This window comes from Cornus florida, unplaced genomic scaffold (genome assembly GCF_030987335.1).
Source record: "Cornus florida cultivar Cherokee Brave unplaced genomic scaffold, ASM3098733v1 CherokeeBrave_3.0.0_Hap2_Chr09, whole genome shotgun sequence".
Taxonomy (NCBI): Eukaryota; Viridiplantae; Streptophyta; class Magnoliopsida; order Cornales; family Cornaceae; genus Cornus; species Cornus florida.
In genome coordinates this window covers 74638500-74661081 of record NW_026775579.1, presented here as the reverse complement: position 1 = coordinate 74661081, position 22582 = coordinate 74638500, and the positions used below count along the sequence as shown (strand labels likewise).

The 22582-nt window shown below is 35.0% G+C and overlaps 1 pseudogene; it reads left to right on the top strand.

Moving 5' to 3' along the window:
• Positions 1-15270: 15270 nt before the first annotated feature.
• LOC132274436 (putative wall-associated receptor kinase-like 16) lies at positions 15271-18130 on the top strand (annotated as a pseudogene).
• Positions 18131-22582: the final 4452 nt, after the last annotated feature.

The window sequence follows — 22582 nt, the reverse complement described above, 5'->3', positions numbered from 1 at the left end:
GGAACCAAGTAATAATACCATTAGAGATGGATGGAGGACGTTGAGTGTTGTGCAAAATTTCAGTATGTTTTATTTAGATATAAATATAATCTGCAAGTCTTGTAATAAGCAAAGTGGAGAGAAGTGAGTTCTGCAGAGAGGACACCATTTTGTAGTGTTGTATTACCATGGTTATTTATCTTTCCTAAATGTTTGATCATGTTCTACTACTATATTACTGCTAATAAATGTTATGTTAGTCTTGTTTATTCATCACTCTTTATAAACAAAAAGAATGTTCAAAATTTTGTTAGTTCTCTAAATTCTTGAATAACATCGTTTTCGATAATTAAACAATCCCTTTGTTGCTGATTATCTTCCTATAAGTAGGAGGTTATGTATAATAAAAATTGAAATACTACCACAACCTTGTATTGCTTTTCAATATGAATTTTTTTTTTTTTTTTTTTTTTTTGGATCCTGGCAAACAAAGCCTACCAAACAAAGACAAGCATCACAGCTTAATACATACAATCCGTAGCTACGAAAAGGAGAATATCATGAGGAATAAAACCAAGAACAACATCCTTATGGAAATGACTTCGGGAAAGCGCTGCAAGAGCATTGGCCACCTCATTACCATGCCTATGTACATGGCTAAGATGAGATGAGTCGAACCAATGAAAAGCCAATTGAATATCAAAGGAAATGGCTTGAATGTTAATAGGCCCAGAATCAACATCCAAAATAGCCTTAACCACAACCAAAGAGTCTGTTTCAAACCAAACATGAGCAAAAGGGACTGATAACGCCCACAAAACTGTTTTACGAAGACAAAAAGCCTCAGTTGAAGTCGTACTAGAAGTTAGGAATGGACAAAACAAAATAGTACCCGAAGAATCTTGAAAAACTGCTCCACCCCTTCCCACTTGGTAAGTATTAGAAAAAGACGCATCCACATTACACTTAACCAAAGCTGGAGGAGGAGGCTGCCAGCGAGACAATGACGAGAACAAACGCGGACGGGCACTAAAGAGAAGCGGATGTTAAGACTGACGCAACGCCATTAAGTCCAAAAGCCACAAAACCCAACATATCCGAACCACCCTCCGAATGCCCCCACTATCTCACCAATCGCAACCACCAATCCCCAAAGGAGGAAAGCAGTTCAGCATCAAAATCAAAACGAAGCGGAAAAAGCTTCCAAACCTGCACAGAAAGGGAACACCGGAAAAGCAAATGAACAATAGATTCCTCTGCTAAACCACAACGAGGACAACTAACATCAACATCAAGACCATGCTGTAAAAGTTCACGAACTGGAAGAGCAAGCCTACAACATTTTCACAAAAAATGCTTAATTTTTGGCAGAGTCTAACAAGACCATATACTGTCCCAAAAGAATTTACTATCATGAGGTGAGATAGACGGCCCACAGGATTGATCACCACGGCTAAGAAGACCAAAAGCTAATTTATAAGCAGATTTCATAGAAAATAAACCATTAACTTCCAAATCCCAACCCATCTTATCCTCTTTAGAAAAAACACTAAAGCTACATTTAAGGAAAGCATCAACAGTGACTTGACGAAATAAGTGGCGAAGCAAATCCACATTCCAACCTTGGCCTGAAGGATGAATCAACTCAGCCACAACCTGGGGAACCAGATAATGTGGTGGCCTAGGTAGCGGAAAAGAGTGCCCAGGAACCCACCAATCCGACCAAATATTAATAGATTGGCCATTACCAACAATCCAGCAAGAACCGGCAGTAATAAGAGATCAAGTGGACCAGATACTCCTCTAAGCCCAAGACGGATTTGATTCGAGCCTGGCTTCCAGAAATGAGCAATGCTAAAAATATTTGGCTTTAAATAATTTAAACACCAAACCTCGCCGGAGAACCTGAAAATTCCATCCATGTTTAGCCAATAAGGCCTCATTAAATGCTTCGAAGCTACAAAAACCTAAGCCCCCATTCTCTTTTTGCTCACATAAAGACTCCCAAGCATCCCAATTAATACCAGACGAATCACCCGGCTTACCCCACCAAAATCTGTGAATATGACTCAAAAGGGATTAGCATACTTTCCAGGTCAATTTGAAACAAGACATAACATATGTCGGTAAAACGCCTAGAACTAATTTGATTAAAATCTCTTTACCAGCGGGAGAAAACAAAAGAGACTTCCGGGAGGCTAATCGATCAGAAACCCTTTGAACAATATAATTAAAAACATCCCATTTCGAACGGCCAATAATCGTCGGCATACCCAGATACTTAGCACGTATTCCATCCTCACCAATCTCCAACAAATGGCAGAGGCCACGCTTGGCCTCCGCATATATATTCTTGGAGAAAAAAATAGCTGATTTGGAAAAATTTACCTGTTGTCCAAAAGCATTTTCATATCACTTGAGAAGATCCTTTAGGAATTGAATTTTAGAAGTAGAAGCCTTGCAAAAAATTAAAGAATCATCTGCAAAAAACAAATGAGAAATAACTGGGGCTCGCGGGCATATACGAATACCCGATAAAACTTTATGTTGAATGGCCAGTTACAGAGAAAAAGAAAGAGCTTTGGCACACAAAATGAACAAATAAGGGGATAAGGGATCTCCCTGGCATAGCCACGAGAAGGTGAAAACATCCCCACAGGGCTACCATTAATAACCATAGAAAAAGAAACTGTAGAGATGCATGCATGAATAATTTTGATCAAATGAGAGTGAAAACCCAATTTTCAATATGATGTTTGAAGCACTAGCTTTTGAGGAAAACTTAACACTTTACCAATTATATATATATATATATATATATATATATATATATATATATATTGTTGCTATGTTTTCCACATTTCTATTCGAGATATATGTCTATTTTTTTTTTTTCGTATTTAATAGTTAGAAATGTCTATTCCAGCCATTTATTTGTTTAGTATAAAATTTAAAAAGAGAACCATCATTCTCTTCCAATGAAAATCCATCCCAAATCTAAACTTTGAGTCCCATTATTCAATCTTGCCCATGCACAAAAACAGGGATGGACTCAGAAAATTATGTGACTGGGAGCACTAATAAATTTTTCTTAGTAATTTCAGTGGGGGCATGCAATAGTAAATATTTTAAAGTATATAATTCAAAAAGGAAAAAAAATTAATAGAGGTATAATACTAAAAAAGAAAATTTCAGCGGGGACAATTACCCCCACTGAATTACATATAGGTCGGTGCTTGCACAAAAAGACTTTAAAGTCCAATATAAAAAAATAATAAAAAAGAACCCTCTGATACCGCAATTGGATTGGAATATGAAAATATAAACATAAATGACAACTTATGCTTCATAATGTGAGCTATTAATTTTGTAATTGACAAATTTCGATATAAAAACTAAGTCCAATCGAGTTGTACTTTCGTGTTTTATGTTGAGTCTCTTGATGTCAAAAGCAAATCAAAGAATTCTAACATACTCCAATTTGATAAGAACATCATTTAGAAAAAGGTATGTGATACACTTGCACATGTTTAGGATAAGTTGGACAAGCAGTGGTTTTTCAAAGTTAAAACCCTTATTTTTTGCACTTCGCTCAAATCCAACGGTTCTAGTCCAACTGTGAACTTGGACAGAGAGAAGAATGCACTTGGTAAAAAGTCAAATCAGTTGAATTTCATGTCCAACCGGTTGAACTTTTCGGATACTAAAAAGGAAATTACGGTTTTAGTCCAATTCAACTTCCAGTTTGGTCAGATTTTAGACAAATGTTTGTACGAAATTACTATGTTTTACAAACCTTTTTAAGTCTCTCTAAATATCTACAAATATACTATTTCTTTCATAAATTATTAGGGCTTTTCTGATTAACTTTTGCAAACCCTCATAAGTCTTTTGAAAGAGTTTTGCTAAGTGTTTATATTTTCAATTTGAGAGCACACAAACTATATATACGAGTGATTTAGGTGTTATTCTCTATCTAATCTTAGTTCAAAGTATTGAAGATCCATTGGTATGGCTCAGAAAAGCAGAGTTCTTTGTTTATATTCTACTCGAATTTGAAGAAAATGAGGAATCAATAATATTATGAAGGGGTCAAAGCATTCGTGTACTGTTCGTGACCTACCAGCAGTTCTTCTACAGAGATTAAGGGGGTAAGCCTAGAGTTTAAAGCATTTGAATAGGAGAGTCGCAAAGTTAGGTTCAACAATTGGTTCTTGGTAGAATGTAGTGGGTGTAAGCTTGAGTCAGAGTCCATTATACTTTGCTTTGTAGATAGTAGATCATTTTGTTCGAGAATGCGAAAATCTCTAAGTTTTTTCTTTCAATTGGATGAATTTCTCCCATTAAAGTTTACTTGCTAAAATTCCGATGTCGAACTCTAATTTTCACTTTCTTTACTTGCACTTTAATTTTTCTATTGTGGGTTGATAATTAGGTTTTATTTTGGTCAAAGTTAATTTGGAAAAAAATAGCAACTCCAACCTATTTACCCCTCTAAGTATTATTCCATAACTGTTTTTTACAACCATTCTACCTTGTGTACATAAGTAAAATTTTATTGCCATGGCCAAGAGCAAAAGGAATAATTTTAGGATGCAATGTAACTTTTATAAGTCATCAGTCCCTAAACATTTTTAACCTAGATTAGGTACATCCCTTTAAAAATAGAATTCCTTATAGAACATTAAGATTGTATTTGACATCTCCTTAAATTTTAGTACTCATCGCGTTGCACTTTTAAGAATTTCATCAATCAGCTCAAAATAGGTTGTAGAAAGCCCATGATTATGATACATACATATATATATATATATATATATATATATATATATATATATTGAATTGCCTATTTTGTTAAAGCTAGTATTTGTTAACCAATCAATGACAAATTAAAACTAGTGATTACTAATTTGAACCAACCTGACAGTGGCATTTGTAATTTGAAGAAGCACTGAATTGGATTAGACTTCTTGGGGGGGAAAAAATCCCAATTTTAATCCAATTTAATGTATCTAATTTAATATATCCGATAGTCCTCACGGGCTTGTGGTGCGTCCCACAACCACCACAACTTGCATTGGCTGGGTGGTGTTTTGTTGAAGCCCCCACAGTTCATGTTGAAGTAGTCAAGCCATTGAATTAACGAAAGCTCCTCCATTGGTCTATTAATAGTAAGTGCTATCAAACTTTAATCTATTGGTCTACTAATTAAAGTACAATGGAATTTGTGTGGTTGGAGTAAAGTCTAGAAGACCCCAATTCCACGGCCTATGGACTTTGTAGTCTGACGAGGTCATTATTGGAAAAATATTAGCCACACTTAATTTGAGAGACAACTTCTCTAACAGTACTCATTGACGGCTTGTCCTGAGAATTCTTGACTACTTAGTAGAAAAAAAAACACACTAGTGCTTGAGGTGTTGCTGTGTGTTCCTATGAATACACTATATATATTCATTATACGAGAGGAACTTGAATATGAATTTTGATTAATGGTGCTGAGCATGGAAGGGGCCATGCGCGATCCTCATGTCAACGCTGTTTTCCGAACAGGCTCTCATAAAACTGGTCTCCTGATTGTGCTTGGTTTGATTATGAATCCAAAATTAGTGAAACAATTTGGTTCGACCAGTTAGGTTTACAGTTTAGATGTTAGAAAAACCAAATCATATTACTTTTTTTCTTTTCTTTACATACATATATTTGCTTCTATTTTGTTAGTTAATACTTTTTATGAACCATCAGATATACATATGAATAAATTACTGAAAAAAAAAAAAAAGATATGAATAAAATAGAATTATAGTCCTCATAGTATATTACATTATTGCAACGTTAATAACATAATTTTAAAAACTAGAAGAAAATTTATGTAGTCCATAAAGGTTTTTAAGTAAGGCATACTTCATGTGTATTTTTTTAGGACAGGCCAATAAAGAATGTTATAAAACGTGAGTTTTTACAACTGGCCATGCGACGACCTCTTTAAGCGCCTTTCATTTTCAAACTTTTTTAATAGAGAAACCCACGTTTGACGTGTTGGAAGTATATTCCGAGGTCTGGATGGCTTGGTCCCCTACATCGTTAAAATTACAGAGGGAAGATCCATCACATATTTGGTTTGGGCCATATGAAATTCCACGATTCATTCCGAAAGCTTGGCCAGGGATAAATCTTTTGATTGAATCCCACCATATATTTGGATGGAGTTCATCACTCATGGGCTTGTGGGTTGGGCCATCATGCTCACAAACTAGAAGGAAAAAACTCTACAAGTAAATCATATCCTAATCTGATTCTCTCAAAACAGTCCATTAAGGATCACTCACTCCCGAGACCCCAAAACTCACAACAATAAACACAAAATAACCTCAAAAGAAGATCACGTTCGCTCAATAAATCAAAAGGATCCTCAATAACAATGGACTCAAGTCCTCAAAAAAATGAACTCATATGTCAAGCCACACATATAAATCATATTGAATCCCTTAGCAACCCCGGCTAGAACTCCCAAGGAAAAACACTGGAAAGGTAACAACTCTCCGTAACAAGCTTAAGACTCACATCCCAAGCTCAGTCTCTGAAACAAATAGTGCTAAGGTCAAAGACTCCACCTCCTATGTGGAAATAAGTTAACCAAACTCAATCGAATCTTCACCAAGGGTACAAATCAAAGATGTCGACCTTCCACAGGTCAACCTGCTCACGGCCAAGCACAACAAATTGAGGAAATGAGACTCACCTATCGTGAAGTCCCAAACAAACATGCACCAGGTCAAAGAAAAAATAGAGGAACCCTCCCTCTCTCAAGAGCACCAACAAGACACACACGAAGAAGGAAACAACTCTCTACACGTACCTTAGGGAGGTGAACACCCATGACAACACAAAAGTGGCAAATCTCTCACCTGGAATCCCACAATGCAGCCAATGATGAAACCCTGCATACATATCACGCGTAAACAAAATAAACATGGTACCCAACACATGCTCTCACATAATTACTTCAAATGAAACCCCGCATACATGTCACATTTCAGGTGAAAAAGGAATGATCACAATACTAAACATGGAAACTCAATGCATATAAAGAAGGAATACAAATGCCTATGTAAGGAGGGTAGATTGCAATGTCCTGAATTTTTCAGAACTTTTTCGAATTCTTATTTTAATTATTTTTTGTGCCTCGTTTTGCGTAGCACACGGGCCCCGAGGGCCGTTTAAGTCATTTCTCTAGTCGAGAGTTTTAGAAATGTATTTTTTTTTTTATTTTATTTCAAGCCAATTTGAGGTGAAAAGATTATTTTTAAAATTTTTTGAAAATCGGTACGATTTTCGGGTTCAGAAACTTCTTCCGATTTTCTCATTTTAAGTGAGGGGCATTGTAGACATTTCACAGGCATATACATATATATGTATCTATACATTAGAGCAGATATTTTGGGGATATAAATGGCATTGCAATGAATGAGGGAGGACAAAGGAGTAACTTTGCAAAAGTTAGTATTCACCCACATGTTGACGCTTGGTAAAATGAGAACCACGTCACATTTTTTTGATTTGCCAAACCATCTCCTCTTCCTCTCAATCTCGGCTACCTCTTTCTTTCTCTAGCATTTTATCTTCTCTCTCTATAACTACATACATACGCACTTTAATCTAATTTTTTAGAGTTTTAGAGTGAGATTTTGCTAATACCATAGAAGGGAGAATTGATCTACACATCAAGGACTTTTTTTTTTAGACCATTATTGCACGCACTTGGAGGATTTCTAATTTTTGAGTGGCTTAGGGCTTGTTTGGTTGCCATCTTTGAGTTAGGAATTTTTAATGCCTTAAACTTTATTTTTTATTAAGTAATCTTGCTTGATTTTTCATTATTCTATACTGAATGCAAGATTATGAATATGTTACTAGTTAAATGTTAATGATATGATGATGTGTTCTAAGTATACTTATATGTGATGAAAAATGTGTCATTCTATGCTAAAATTTAAATGCTAGCATTACTGTGTTGATATTACCTCTATGTTAAGCATATTTGTGGTTAAAGTATAGAAAATGCCATGCTTGTGCTTAATTTCTAGAAAATATCATGTTGATGACATTATTGTTACATAAGTGAAATTGAAATTCAAATGATAAGAATAATCATATGAATGGCATGGTGGGTAAATTGAATGAGAAAGACAATGAGCCATTTTAAAATGGTGAGGAAATTGAAAGAGATTGATAAGTTAGTCATCTTAGGATGGGCGAGAAAGAGGGATTTAGAAATGGACTTGGTATCACGAGCCCAGTGCTAACTTGACCTAGAGGGAGCGCGATCCAATGTAGGAAGTGTAACATTGCTACTAGGCCCCAAATTAATGGTTGCCGGATTTGGAACAAAAAATAGTATCAATCTCGCCTCGGTAAAGTCGGTTAGCATAGGTGAAAATTAGAGTCGGTTTGAGACCAAGTTTGGGAATGGGAATGCATTGCATGGCATTTGCATTCATAGTGTGCAAAGTTGTATCTATGTCATTGATTGGATTGAAACGTGGTTTAAATTCCGTAAAATTCCTAATGTATGATTCCCAGTTCTCTTTTATCCCTAATGTGTGTTGTGTGGCTCAAGGGAGTCCAAAGTTGGTACCTTAGGCATCTCCTATTAAGCCTCTGTGTTCACCCCTTCTTTATTATTTTTCAAGACAGTAGGGATGTTGCGAACGACTCACCATCCTAGACGTAGATGAAGAAATTACCTTTTTCAATTTTTGCAACCAATGCGTAGTTTATGACGAATATTTGTAAAGCATTCTAATTATGACCTTAAGGGTCTCAAATTTGTATATATATTTAATTGGGACTTCTTTTGGTGTATGTTAGGCATGTAATGAGAGTTAAGTTCATTCATTTTCAAAGTCGTCAGTTTGGGGACGAATTAAAGTTTAATAGTATATTTCGGCCTTGTAATCCAATGTATGATGTTGTTGATTGATCATTCATGCATGCTCGTGAGTTGGGACAGGGGTAAGGAGGTAAAAAATGACCAAATTGATGTTCGGGATCGCGAAAAGGGGGCAAAAAGAGGCAAAAAAACCTATTTCTGGGCTTATTCGAGCGCTCTCTGCTTTACTGCTAGCGCTCAACGTGCTCGCTGGGGTGCTCAGGACATACCCCAAGTGCCCTCAGGGTGCTTACCGTGTGATACCCCTCAATTCCAGAACACCGGTTGATCAGGTTTGTGCACAAAACCGAGAGATATCAAACAATTAATAATAAACAAGCACATAATATAAGAGGAATAATAATAAAATAAATAAATATCGCTGAAAAGAAAAACTAAAATAATAATTAAATGATAAATCCTCTGATACCATAATCTCTAATAAAAATCCCATCATAATAATAAATCTCCAGCGTATAACTCGGGAATCCAAATATCATGGACCCCTAAATAAACTAATCCCATAAATTGAAATAAATAATATCTAAGTTTAAACATGAAATAAACCAGATAATATCATACATCGTCAAATCCAGAAGAATGAATAGGAATGTCTCTAATCAGCACGATCAACCTTTAAGTTTAGAACTAACGTGGACTTGAAAAATAAATTGTCAGTTAGACCTACAGCAAACCCTCTCTATTATAACCCAATCAGAGAACCGATAATCAATGCATCCCTAGCCAAACTCATGCTATAATTATATAGTCGATATATACATAAATACACACTAGGACTCTCAGTAGTAATAGGGCAGTTTCAACCATGTAGTAGGCATCATGCGAAGCACACACAAAGTGGTTATGAATACCATTATCTACAATGGCACACACATCTCCTATTCCAACTACCCATCCGAATCCGACAATATACGCCTCGTACCTAACCATAGATCTCAAGACCTCAAGTTCGTATCATAGCTCCATATATATATAATATCAATAAACAAATTAATAAATAAATGACATATCTAACTATGGCACAATGTAGCATGTCTTGACTTATTAGTCAACCCACCTACTCATCAAATATCAAAGTCATATCCGACAATGGCGTACAATATCAAGGAGCCTAACTTATTAGTTATCTCAGTGATCACATCACATACAACTATTAATCTCATCCACAATATATAAATCAGATATTTAATAAATAACACAGCCATAAATCATGTTTATAGATCACAAGAGTATCAATTCATATAATTAAATCATAATTAATATCATGAATTTAATTAGACTGATATAGCATTATCCCAAAATGATTTGCATAATTAATATCATGAATTTAATTAGACTGATATAGCATTATCCAAAATGATTTGCAACTTAATAGTTAAATTAATCATTTATTAATATAATTACAGGTATTAATGTATAGCATGTACATTACACAATTTGCCAATTAAAACATTATTTTCATTCTCCACTAAAGTGGTAAAATTGACCAACCACTAACCTAGTTTCCAAAAGTGGTTATAATAATTATTCAAATGACACGTTACACGTTATATAAATATTCAGGATTAATCAGCCAACATCTAACCAATACATCATTATCCAATTGATTATAACAATTCTAGGATAAAATATATATCCAATAAGTTATATAATGTATGATATAATTTTACCAATACATAACCAATGCAACGTTATCCAAACAATCAATGCCCACTTAAATAAAAAGCCAATACCCACTTAAAGTGTTAAAACAAATCAGACACCATTAAATTCAAACAACAAAAAGTGTTATGGCTTAACAGGAAGTTTCGTTCAACTGATATCCTCATTTAGTTGGCGATATCCAAACCAGTCGACCAATACACTCCCATCGGTCGACTGAAACCTGCTATCTGCTACTTCGCGACTTTTGTTTTAGACCTGCAACTTCTCCGTTTGGGTCCTAAATCATTGCATCTAAGTTCCATATCATCACCAATATTATATATGACGAAAATACACAAGCCCCAACAATTAAAATAAAGAAGCATGCATTAATTTGAGGAATCAAGCAAGTATAAACATATATATATATGAAAACAAGTATAACAGTTTACCCAATTCATGTAACATCAAATTTAATCAGTTTAATTCTCTGTTTTACTCCTTAAAATTAAGTATAAGATGTAGAGACTACAGATTCAATTAATTTGAGGAATCAAGCAAGTATACACATATATATATGAAAACAAGTATAACAGTTTACCCAATTCAGGTAACATCAAATTAAATCCGTTTAATTCTCTGTTTTACTCCCTAAAATTAAGTATAAGATGTAGAGACTACAGATTCAAAGGGGAAGAAATAGAAAAGAGACTTGCCTTATGATTTTCGGATTGAAAATCAAATACACAACCCTCTGTAAAAATCTATGATCTTCCTTTTCAACTCTGGCAACTGTTTGTGCCTCCATTCCTCTTTTTTCTTCCTCTCTGGCCATCTCCCTCTCTTCTCTCTCTCGTGTAACTCTCTACGCCCCTTTTTCTATTCACGTTCTCTAAACCCCTTATTCTGCCTACACACACACACACACACACACACACACACACATTAATCCTAACCCTAAACTGACTAAACTAATAATAATAATAACCATATATATCAACTATTCATATATATATAAATACACATATATGACAACATGTAAATAAAATATAAATCCCACCATATATATACACATATATATTTATAATAATATATATATGTATATACATATATATCCACATCTAATACAATGGGCCACAAGCCCTTTTCAACACCTAGGCCTTCTCCAATTAGTCCAAACCCACACTTTAGGTTCATTAAACTTAAAGCCCAATCTATGACTAAATAAATAAATTAATTAATTAATAATTAAACTAGCAAAATGCACAATTAAAGTCACACAACCAAGTAATGACAAATAATGCACATTAAATGAACTAATCAATCAAAATAAATAAATAACCACTTAAATCACCTAAACAATTAACCAATTAACACAATAATCATTTAATAAAATATTTAGCCCAAAAATATAATTAAAAATGTAATTAAAATAAATAAATTAAATGCTCTGAAAATGTAATACTCCTGAAAATTAGGGGTATTACACACCGAGCGCTCCGAAGATGTCCACCGAGCGCTCGGGACACCGTCCAAGCGCTCCGAGGAAGTCGACGGAGCACTCCATATTAGAAATTAGGTACTATTTTTTAAAAAGTTTTTAATGGGCCCCGAGCTTCAACGTATGGGTTCCACAGAGTATTTAGGGGGCTTAGATCACTATGGCCCCACCGGGATGCGAGCAAATGGTCTAGAATGACATTTTTACCATTTCTAGTCCTAAAACGCGTGACCTCGGACCAAGTTGTTTTCTTTCATTTACAAAGGACTCTAGGAGACTAGATATAACCTAGATGATAGCTGTAAGGTCCCTAATGTGTTACATGGTTCAAAAAGATCAATTTACCCTTGTAACTCTAAATGGACCGATTTGAGGACGGAGTTGATTCTTTCATCCGTAAGCAAACCAATTTGATTAGTAATGACCAGTGTGACATTATTATAACCTTTAGTACACTGTATTGGTCAAAATGACTATTTTATCATTGGATGTTCCCGAGTCTGGTTAGGACCCGGTTAGCTATCCGGGCCCCCGGGTTTGGGTTGTTACATTGGCGTAGTTTTCATCCAAGTATAAACCCAAGTTTCAGATTAATTGAACATAATATCAACGTGGAAGTTTTTATTAAGGCAAGACTATCATATGTCATCAGAAATCCTCCAGAAATGGAAATCTCACCAAAAGTCATGGCCATAATTGATAAAAGAAGAAGAAAGTATCCAAGGATTGCATGCCCTATTAGACAGCGACAACATTGAAGATTATTCGGTCAACAGTATTAAAGCTCACAACGTGGCAAATATGCTTGAAGGATAAAAGCAAGCAGTATAAGACAATGAGAGAAGCAAAAACAAAGATTCGCCAACAAAAGCAAAGATTCGCCAGCTCAAAAGATAACAGTAGGAAGTTAACTACTTTAAAGTTCCGTCACACAGATCACCTTTAGTCATTTCAAAGCCTTATCACAAAAGCATTGTCAATCTCAGCTGTTGATGAAAAGTCTTGCAACTCTATTATCCACCCGTTCTAGAAATTTTTCTATATAAGAGCATTCCGGATGAAGTTCGAGGTAGATGGAAAAAAGACAGACTTCAGAGTTTCAGCCTCCTTCAGTTCATGAGCATTAAGCTTTCTTTGTAATCTTTCTTTACTTCCTTTGTTGTATCCTCTGTAAAAATTTAGTGTGTACGAGTGAACTTATGTATAAACAGTGTATCCATGTACAAAGTTTCTATGCAATAAAATATCCTGAGTTTGCTTTCTTATCTTATTCTTTTTCATTCCCTTGGTTTTCTCTGTTTTCTCGGGAAAAAGACTTCGGTCGGCATAAAAGATCTTAATATATAAATTTCTTTTAGACAGACAGTGTGGATCCTAAAATTTCTTGAATCCGACGAGTACAAACTGTCATAGGACAAATATACAATTTCTTCTGTGAATCGACTAGAACTGTTGGCTCGATTTTTGCTGTTGTTTTGGCATCTGTTGCAGAGCGTTATCAAGTTTCATAATTAATCTATGTGAATTATTGTTAATTTTATCCGTATGTTATCGCATGCTTTTATTTTGGCACGTCTTCAATTTATTTTGGTATCAGAGCCCATATTGTTTCGTTAAATGTAATTTAATTATATGCTAGATATTTTGGTCTCAAGAAGTCTTTAAGTCTATAACAATTTATTGCATAATTTTCTTAAATTATTCTTGAAAGAAAATTTTGAAAGTACGGGCCTTTTTATAATAAATAAAAAATTTATAGGTATATTACATAAATAACAATAGTTCTCAGAATTTATAAACAAATAGGAGTGCCACGTCAGATTTGTCCCCCGGATACCCAACAAGTAACCCCATGCACATGACATTGACTTAAGTCATCTCATAACACAATTTTAACGTTGGCTGACTCGGTCAATACATTTTACTTCCAGTCTCAAAATAAATGTATGAGACACAGGCTGTAATATACTAATCTCTTGGATGATGTTTTTTTGGTCCAAAATTTGGGATGTGGACCAGTCAGTTGATTCCCAATAAAAAGTCGTACAGGTGGGTAGGATGGACGGAAATATATAATATGTGAAGTATAATCAATGATAGGGTCCACGGAATGCTAATTTCCCAATACAATTATGAGTGTTACTTCCAACTTGGAAGGACCACTGGATATGGCTACTGTCTTCATACTGGGAACGGATAGAAAACTTAAATGAGTCACAGTGTGTCAATACGTGTTGTTCATGGCATCAACAGCTTAAGCATTCATATGGCCACGTTCTTTGACCATTACATTTTTTATTTTTTATTTTGGTGCGCAAGAGACGTCCTGCTGTGACACGGCTAATCGAGACTCGAGAGTGGAATTAATTGAACCTAAAACCTTTGTATTAATTTGAGAGCTTCATCCAAACTCTGTTACATCAAATTTAAGGAAAATCAGTTGCATCACCAGAACCACCAAACACCATAGTAGAAAAAAAAAATTTAAAAACAGTCATGATCAATCCATACTTATATGTCCCAAACATCACTAGAACCACCACCACAATAGAAAAAATAAAAATAAAATTTTTAAAATATCCTGATAACCTAGACACCACCACAATCACACTCAAACCACACCACAACAACCATAACTAGAGTAGAAAACAAAATTAAAAACAGTCATGGTTAGCCCAGACCCACCACGACAAGGAAAAAAAAAAAAAGTAGCCATGTACGAGATCGGGAAGAGAGAGGGACGCTTAGTGATTGGGGTAGTTTTGTCAATTAATAGAGTTGATATTTTGTAAATTAATTGAATTAAAAAATCAGGGACAATTATGACATATGAAACTACATGGTGTCATTATTAAAAAAATTATTGGCCCGCATTTAAGTGATATTGACCAACACTTAAAGATTTCAATGCAATTTACCCTATTTATAATTAGCCAGTGACATTTGCATCTGAACTCTGGACCAGTTCTCGTCTTCATTGTGGTCCTTGTGGGCCACAACCATCTCCTAATTTCTCCCTAAAGGTCCAATAGTCAATTTATCATGTTGACAATCATGCCACTATCAAACACTTTTTCCTTGTGAGTTCGTTGGATAACGGAAAGAGCACGCCAATAAAGGAATGATCAAGATGACTCTTACGCGGTATGTCTCCATCTTCGCTTAATTTATCCAAACGCTCAACTGTTTTCAAGATGCTGATTACTACGTCTAAATATTCAAAAAAATATTTACCTCCACTCCACTCATGAGATCAGAAGCAATAAAGTTTCCTATAACGCTACTGCCACTGTTATTGTTGGCGGTGGAGTTAGCCGGAAATGCAGCAACTCCCTCAACAACTCTTGCCAAGCCCGATTGTCCACACAGCTGTGGCCATCTTACCATTCCATACCCGTTCGGCACACGCCAGGGTTGTTACCTAAATGATTTGTTTCTGATAACATGCAATGATTCCAAACCATTCCTGAACGAAGCATTTTTACACGGTGACAACACACTTGTCCTTGACATATCACTTCACGGCGAGTTGCGAGTCTCAACCAGCCAAATGGCATATGGTTGTTACAACAAATCTGGTGTATTGCTCGACAACTTCAATGTATGGTGGCTCCCAAAATTCTCCATCTCGTATACCAAAAATAAGATCACCGCGGTAGGTTGTGACACTCATGTATACGCACAAGATTACCTAGGATCCATGTATGTAACTGGTTGCATGTCACTATGCAGCGATGTTACAGATGTGGTCGATGGATCGTGCTTTGGTAAAGGTTGTTGCCAAGCATCAATCCCCGAAGGAGTAAGAGATCTTGATTTGAAAGCGAATAGTATGGTAAACCATAAAGCGGTTTGGGAATTCAACAAGTGTGGCTTTGCATTTGTAGCTGAAGAGGGCAGTTATACATTCTCTTCGGATGATCTTTCACTCAGCATATTCAATAGGACTTTGCCGGTTGTGCTTGATTGGGCCATTGGCGATGAGACATGCGAAGAAGCCATAAAGGATTTGAGCAGCTACGCATGTGGAATGAATAGCATATGCTATAATTCCATTAATGGTCCCGGGTATCGCTGCAACTGTTCTAATGGTTACCAACGGAACCCTTACCTTCCAACTGGTTGCCAAGGTATATATGTAACACAGTCATATATACATGTTTATATTGTTGTTTTCTTATTTCTTTCTTCTAGCTTTTTTCTTTTTTGAAAAGGGAAAAATAAAAAGGAAGAGTTTTATTTTGTTTGAATTGTTTGCAGATGTTAACGAGTGCTCAAGTCCTAAGCTCAATCCATGTACTGATGTTTGTCACAATATAGAGGGGAGTTCTACTTGTTCTTGCCCAAAAGGGTATCACGGGGATGGCAGAAAAGATGGCCAGGGTTGCATTTCAAATAATTTATGGCTAAAGGTCACAATTGGTAAGATAGAGTAATTTTTGGAAACTTCAATAAAGCTTAACTAAAACTGTGGTGAAAGTTTGTAAAACTCTGCTATCCTTGTTTTCTTTACCGACAAAAAGAAAAAACAACAACTATACAACAACAACAATACTGTTGAATTGCTTGACTAACAAAAAGTGCTTTAAATACTTGCCCAAAAAAACAAAGTGTTTTACATGACCGGTCAACTACATTTCAATTCGACTATTAGTTACATTATTGCTCTACATTTAATATATATATATATATATATATATATATATTCCCCAACTCTACAGTTAATTGTAATGCCTTAATTTGATTGTGGGTGTTGCCATTGCAGTACTTGTGGCATGCTCTTTATTATATTGGGGAATCAAGATGAGAATAAAGCGTATCAAACATAGAGAAACACTTTTTCAGCAAAATGGTGGTTTGATGATAAAGGAAAAGCTTTCAAAGCTAGACGGTTCAGTTGAGAAAGCCAAAATCTTTACCGTAGAAGAGCTCAAAAAGGCAACCAATAACTTTGATGAAAGCGTGATCATCGGTCGAGGAGGATTTGGTACAGTTTACAAAGGAGTTCTGTCCCAAAACAAGGTAATTGCTATCAAAAAGTCCACAATTGTTGATGAAAGTCAAATTGAGCAATTTGTTAATGAGGTGGTTGTGCTCTCCCAAATCAACCAAAGAAATGTGGTAAAATTATTGGGTTGTTGTTTAGAGACGGAAGTCCCCTTGCTAATTTATGAATTCATCACCAATGGGACACTTCACTGCCATCTCCATGAAGTAGGTCATGCATCATCAATTCCATGGGAAATACGTCTAAGGATAGCCAAAGAAGCCGCGGGAGCGCTTGCCTATTTGCGCTCTACAACTTCTATGCCAATCACTCACAGAGATGTCAAGTCTACTAATATACTTTTAGATGATAACTTCACTACAAAAGTCTCTGATTTTGGAGCGTCGAGATTAGTTCCATTGGATAAAACACAGTTGACTACAATGGTTCAGGGAACATTTGGCTACCTAGACCCTGAATATTTTCACACAAGCCACTTGTCCGAGAAAAATGATGCATACAGCTTTGGAGTGGTCCTTGCAGAGCTACTTACCGGCAGAAAGGCCATTTCTTTTGACAAGCGGAAAAAGAGAGAAATTTAGCCACATATTTTCTTTCTTCAATGAAAGAGAATCACTTGTTCGTAATTATAGACGATCAAATCTTAAACGAGTGTAATGCAGAGGAGATCCGTGAAGTTGCAAACATTGCACAGAGTTGCCTAAGATTGAAGGGAGACAAACGACCAACAATGAAAGAAGTGGCGATGAAGCTTGAGGGACTAGCAAGAGTGGAGAAGTACCTTTGGACTAGCGTCGAAATGCATCCACACGAGACTGAGTTCTTTCTATGTGATTCATTGAACTTCGGTAGAATCACTACTGGATATGATAGTCTCAAGGACGAAGACGTGTTACCTTCTGTCTAGTGGCATGCACCAATTTGAGTATGTTTTAGTGAGTGTGATTTGAATCTTACATAGTTTCTTAATGTAGTTATCGAGATAAGAGTATTTTGGTTGTATTATCATTGTTCTCTCTCCCTAAATATCCCACAATCAGTCGGAGTTGCCTTAAAATTTACAAGATATCATATTTGTATTATATTATTGTTAATAGAATTTTCAATAACTCTGTTCAAAAATATAAACATTCAATTATTTAAGAATTCAGATGGGCCACTCAATTTTCGCCTGACATCCAAAGAATAATGATATAATGATCAAGCAAAACTAGGGGCATGACATTATAGAACACAGTTACTGAAGATCAATAATATATATATATATATATATATATAAAATAATATATATACATATATAAAACGTTTACTTCAGGGGCTATCCAATTTTTGGAAACAAGTCAAGAAGAAAAGAAAAAAATGCCATAGAGCAAACATCAATTAGGATACAAGTGAAAAAAAAAAAAAAAAAAAAAAAAAAAAAAAAAGGATAATATAAATTTATTGCATAAGATATATATACAAATAAGGATTGTGGATAAAATTAGTTAGATTATTGAGTGCAACTTATTAGTCACTTATTTTCCAAAAAAAAACTTATTAGTCACTTGGTATGCTTACCTGAAATTTTCTGAGAGATTTGGAATAGGAGAAAATTTTATTTTAAAGTTATAGACAATTAAATAATTATCTCCAATTTCATTAATTCCAATTTCAAAATTTTAATTTTATGCAGCCAAATATAGCCTTAGGTGTTGTTTGATCAAATTGAAAATTAAGTATTAAAAATTTTAAAAGCCGAATTTTAAATATCAAAGAATTTAAGTGGTAATTAAAAATATATATATTTTATATATTTTTTAAATTAATTTTAAGGGTTCGGCATTCAATAAGTGATATTTCTATCACTTAAAATTTTATCTCATTTTAACTGGTACTTATATTTTTCAGTGCTATTCAAATTACGTGATCAAATACACTTAATTAGATAAAGAGAAATGATAGGTCTTCAGATTTCAATTGCCGACTCATCTTCCGAATACAACGTGGTTGGATCACATTGGAACTCTTAAAATAAAATCTCGTAAACATCTCTTTCTTTTCGACTCATTTCCAACCACGTTGTATTCGGTGAATGAGTCACCAATTGAAGTCGGAAGACCTATCACTTCTCTTAGATAAATGCTTAAACAAAATCTTGAAAAAAAAAAAATCAATTAAATTAATAAAATTGTAGGTACTAGATCTATCATAAAAGAAAGTTCCTATAAGATCATTAAATTTAGGGTAAAAGGTAGGAAATCCATGTTATATAAAAATTATGTACAAAAGTATGAGTATATAACTCTCCAACATTTGAAAAAATGTGTTCAAATTGTCCCATATGAAATCTGAAAACACCGTCTTTCATTTTTTGTGGAGAGTTATTGTCTATTATTTTTATGGGTTAATTTCACCTAGACCCCCTGAGGTTGGCGCATATTTCACCTAGATGGAAATTTGATTTTTAGCGACCACTTAGACCCCAATTTGATTTTTGGCCTCAAACACATGTGAATTGACTTTTTTACCCTCAAAATTTTAATACTACAAAATATTTTTAATTTTAAATGACATAAACACCCCTCTTTCATCTCTCTCATCTGCGGTCTCCCTCACCCACCCCCTTCAACCACCAACACACTATGTAATACCTTACTGTATTCTCGATCGTAGGAATCAGATACTGCGCACGAAGACTATTCCATTAGTACATGTACAGTGGAGTCATCATAGTGAGACAGAGTCTACTTGGGAACGAGAAGATATTATTCGTGCTAAGTATCCAGAGCTCTTTCATACAGGTATGTAGTGAATTTCGGGGACGAAATTCCTTTATTAGGGGGGGAGAATGTAATACCCCGTAATTTTAAAGAGTTTATTTAAATTAATTTTGTGTTAGGTTAATTCTTTAATGTGCAGATTTATTCACCTTTAATTATATATGTTAAATTATTTAATTAATTTTATTTATTTGTGCATGTAATATTGATTTTATGTTCTATATATTATAATGATTAGTTTAGAAATTTTATTGGATATGTTTTAGATTAATTAATATTAGTTAATTAAAGTATTTAATTTGTATTGTATAATAATAATAATAATAATAATACTAAAACAATGTCATGATGTAAAGTTAATATTAGGATAGAATTTCATTTACTATGGTAGAATGGTAGATCAAATAACTTGACTAAGATTGCATTGCCTTAAAGCCATATAGGTGGGAAAGTTGAAAGTTAATGTTTAGGTTAGATATTTGTATTATATATATTATATAAATTAGTATATATTAGTTAGTTAGTTACAATTTGAAAGAAACTCACGTAAGTAGAAGAGCAAAATAACAGTGAGCAATTGTTGAAGAGTGAAAGGAAGAGAGAGAAAGAAAGGAGCTTGGACCGGTGTAGGGAATTTACCCGACTACGCGTAGACCGACGGATTTATTTTAAATCCTAAAGGCAAGTTATTATCTATTTTTCCCCTTTGAATCCATAAATTAGTTGTTTAAATTATTTAGATTATGATGGAGCATTGAGAGCATGCTTAGATTTTAATAAATGATTATTTTTTTTTTTTTAGTTAGTTTATTAAATTAATGAATTTTTAATTATTTAGGATGATAGACAATTAGTTATTATCCTATGAAGTTCAAAATAGCTAAAAATAATTCCTTAAGGCATTAGGGATTTTTTTAGAATTTTTAGGAATTTTTCGGGCATTTTCTGCAATTTCCGGCGACCCTCCGGCGAGTTTTCAGGTCGCCGGCAATGGGGGAGATGACCGGAGTGATCCGGTGTGATGCGGCGCACCATAGGAGGGTATGCGCGCGCATCTGGGCCATTAAAGGGGTGATTGATCTGGTGCACCGCGGTCCATGTTACCGCAGTACACCCGGATCTATGAGCGTTGGATTGAGTGAAGATAGGGTGAGATGATTCAGTGTAGCGCGCCCATAGTAGGATGATGCAGCCAACGAACCAGGACGAGCCACGTCATCAGGGGGGCTTAGTGCGCGCGTGGAAGATGCCACACGCGCGTGGCGGCACGTATGAGCGCGTGCACACGTGGGAAAGCTTGGCGGCGCGTGTGGGGAGCTCTGGGAGGCGCGTGGGGGCGCGTGAAGGGCCTCTGCAGCTGCTGGAAAAGTCCAGAATACCCCTAGGGACTGTTTTGTCATTACCAGGACCTTCACTATACATTTTGGGGCCTCGGGTTGGCATTTTTGGAATTAACGGCACATTATATTATTATTTTATTTCTCGTTAACTATTATAATTGTCCGATTAATATTTCTAAATATTAATTGTATCAGTTAAAGTGCGAATCGCTAGTAAACGTATATAATTAATTTAACAACTATTAATGGTATTAATATTTTATTAAACTGTAATAACCATTAATGTTAAGTTAATTAGTGCTTGGTTTTATTCATATAAATGATCCATTATATATTATGGAATATTTATACTGTTAATCGTATATAAACTATGATTATTATGCTGTGTGCATTTCAGGGAATAAATAGACTGTTTATTATGTCGCATTTATATTATATGGATGTGTTGCCATATAGAACCATGTGAGCTGGCTAATAAGTTTAGACTCATTTATACCTTATGCATTCGTTGCTATAGACAGATGTGTGGCTGTCGGGGTATGTGGTTTAATATTATTGGCATGTGTTGCCTAATTGATATATTTAGTATATTTATTCATATTATTGGCATGTGTTGCCTAATTAACATACTCAGTATATTTAGTATTATTATTGGCATGTATTGCCTAATTGTTATGCTCAGTAACTCATTAGTACATTGAGATGCGTTATTACTGTGTAGTCTTTACAGTCTGTGTTGTCAGTATCGTGCACCATGTATAATAGCTGATTTCCCGGGTAGGGAAAGGAGACACTTAACCACCTAGTGTGAGTCTGAGTGATCACCGTCTATTCTGGTTAAGGTCATGTTATACATTGGATAGTTCCATTAGGATGTATACAGATATAGTACTCATCCAGATATAAATGATTAATTTATTTGATTCTCTGATTTGGGTCATAGTAGAGAGGATTTGCTCGTGGGGTTGACCCACCATTGTTGTTATTTCAGGATACGGTCAGTACCCGTTCCAAGGTTGAGGTTAGCAGTGTGGGACCACTATCCGAACTCATCTACTCTTACGATCCAGTTCAAGGTAGAAGTTTTATGCATTACTTCAGTTTCAGTTTTTATTTACTTTTGACGTTGAACTCTCAGGTCTTTTTAGGGATCCTTGACATAGGATTTCCAAGTTGTAATGAAGTACTATATTAAATAAAGGATGGATGGATGTTGTATTATTTAGGGTTCCTTTCCTGTCTAAATTCTTTTATTATTATCATTTTTGTATTCCATGCTTGTATATGGCCAATTGTTTTTAATATCCCTCGTTTTTCGTGTATAAGCCTGATCAACTTATGCGTGGAAAATGTGGGGGTGTTACAGTTGGTATCAGAGCATTCCAGGTTCGAGTG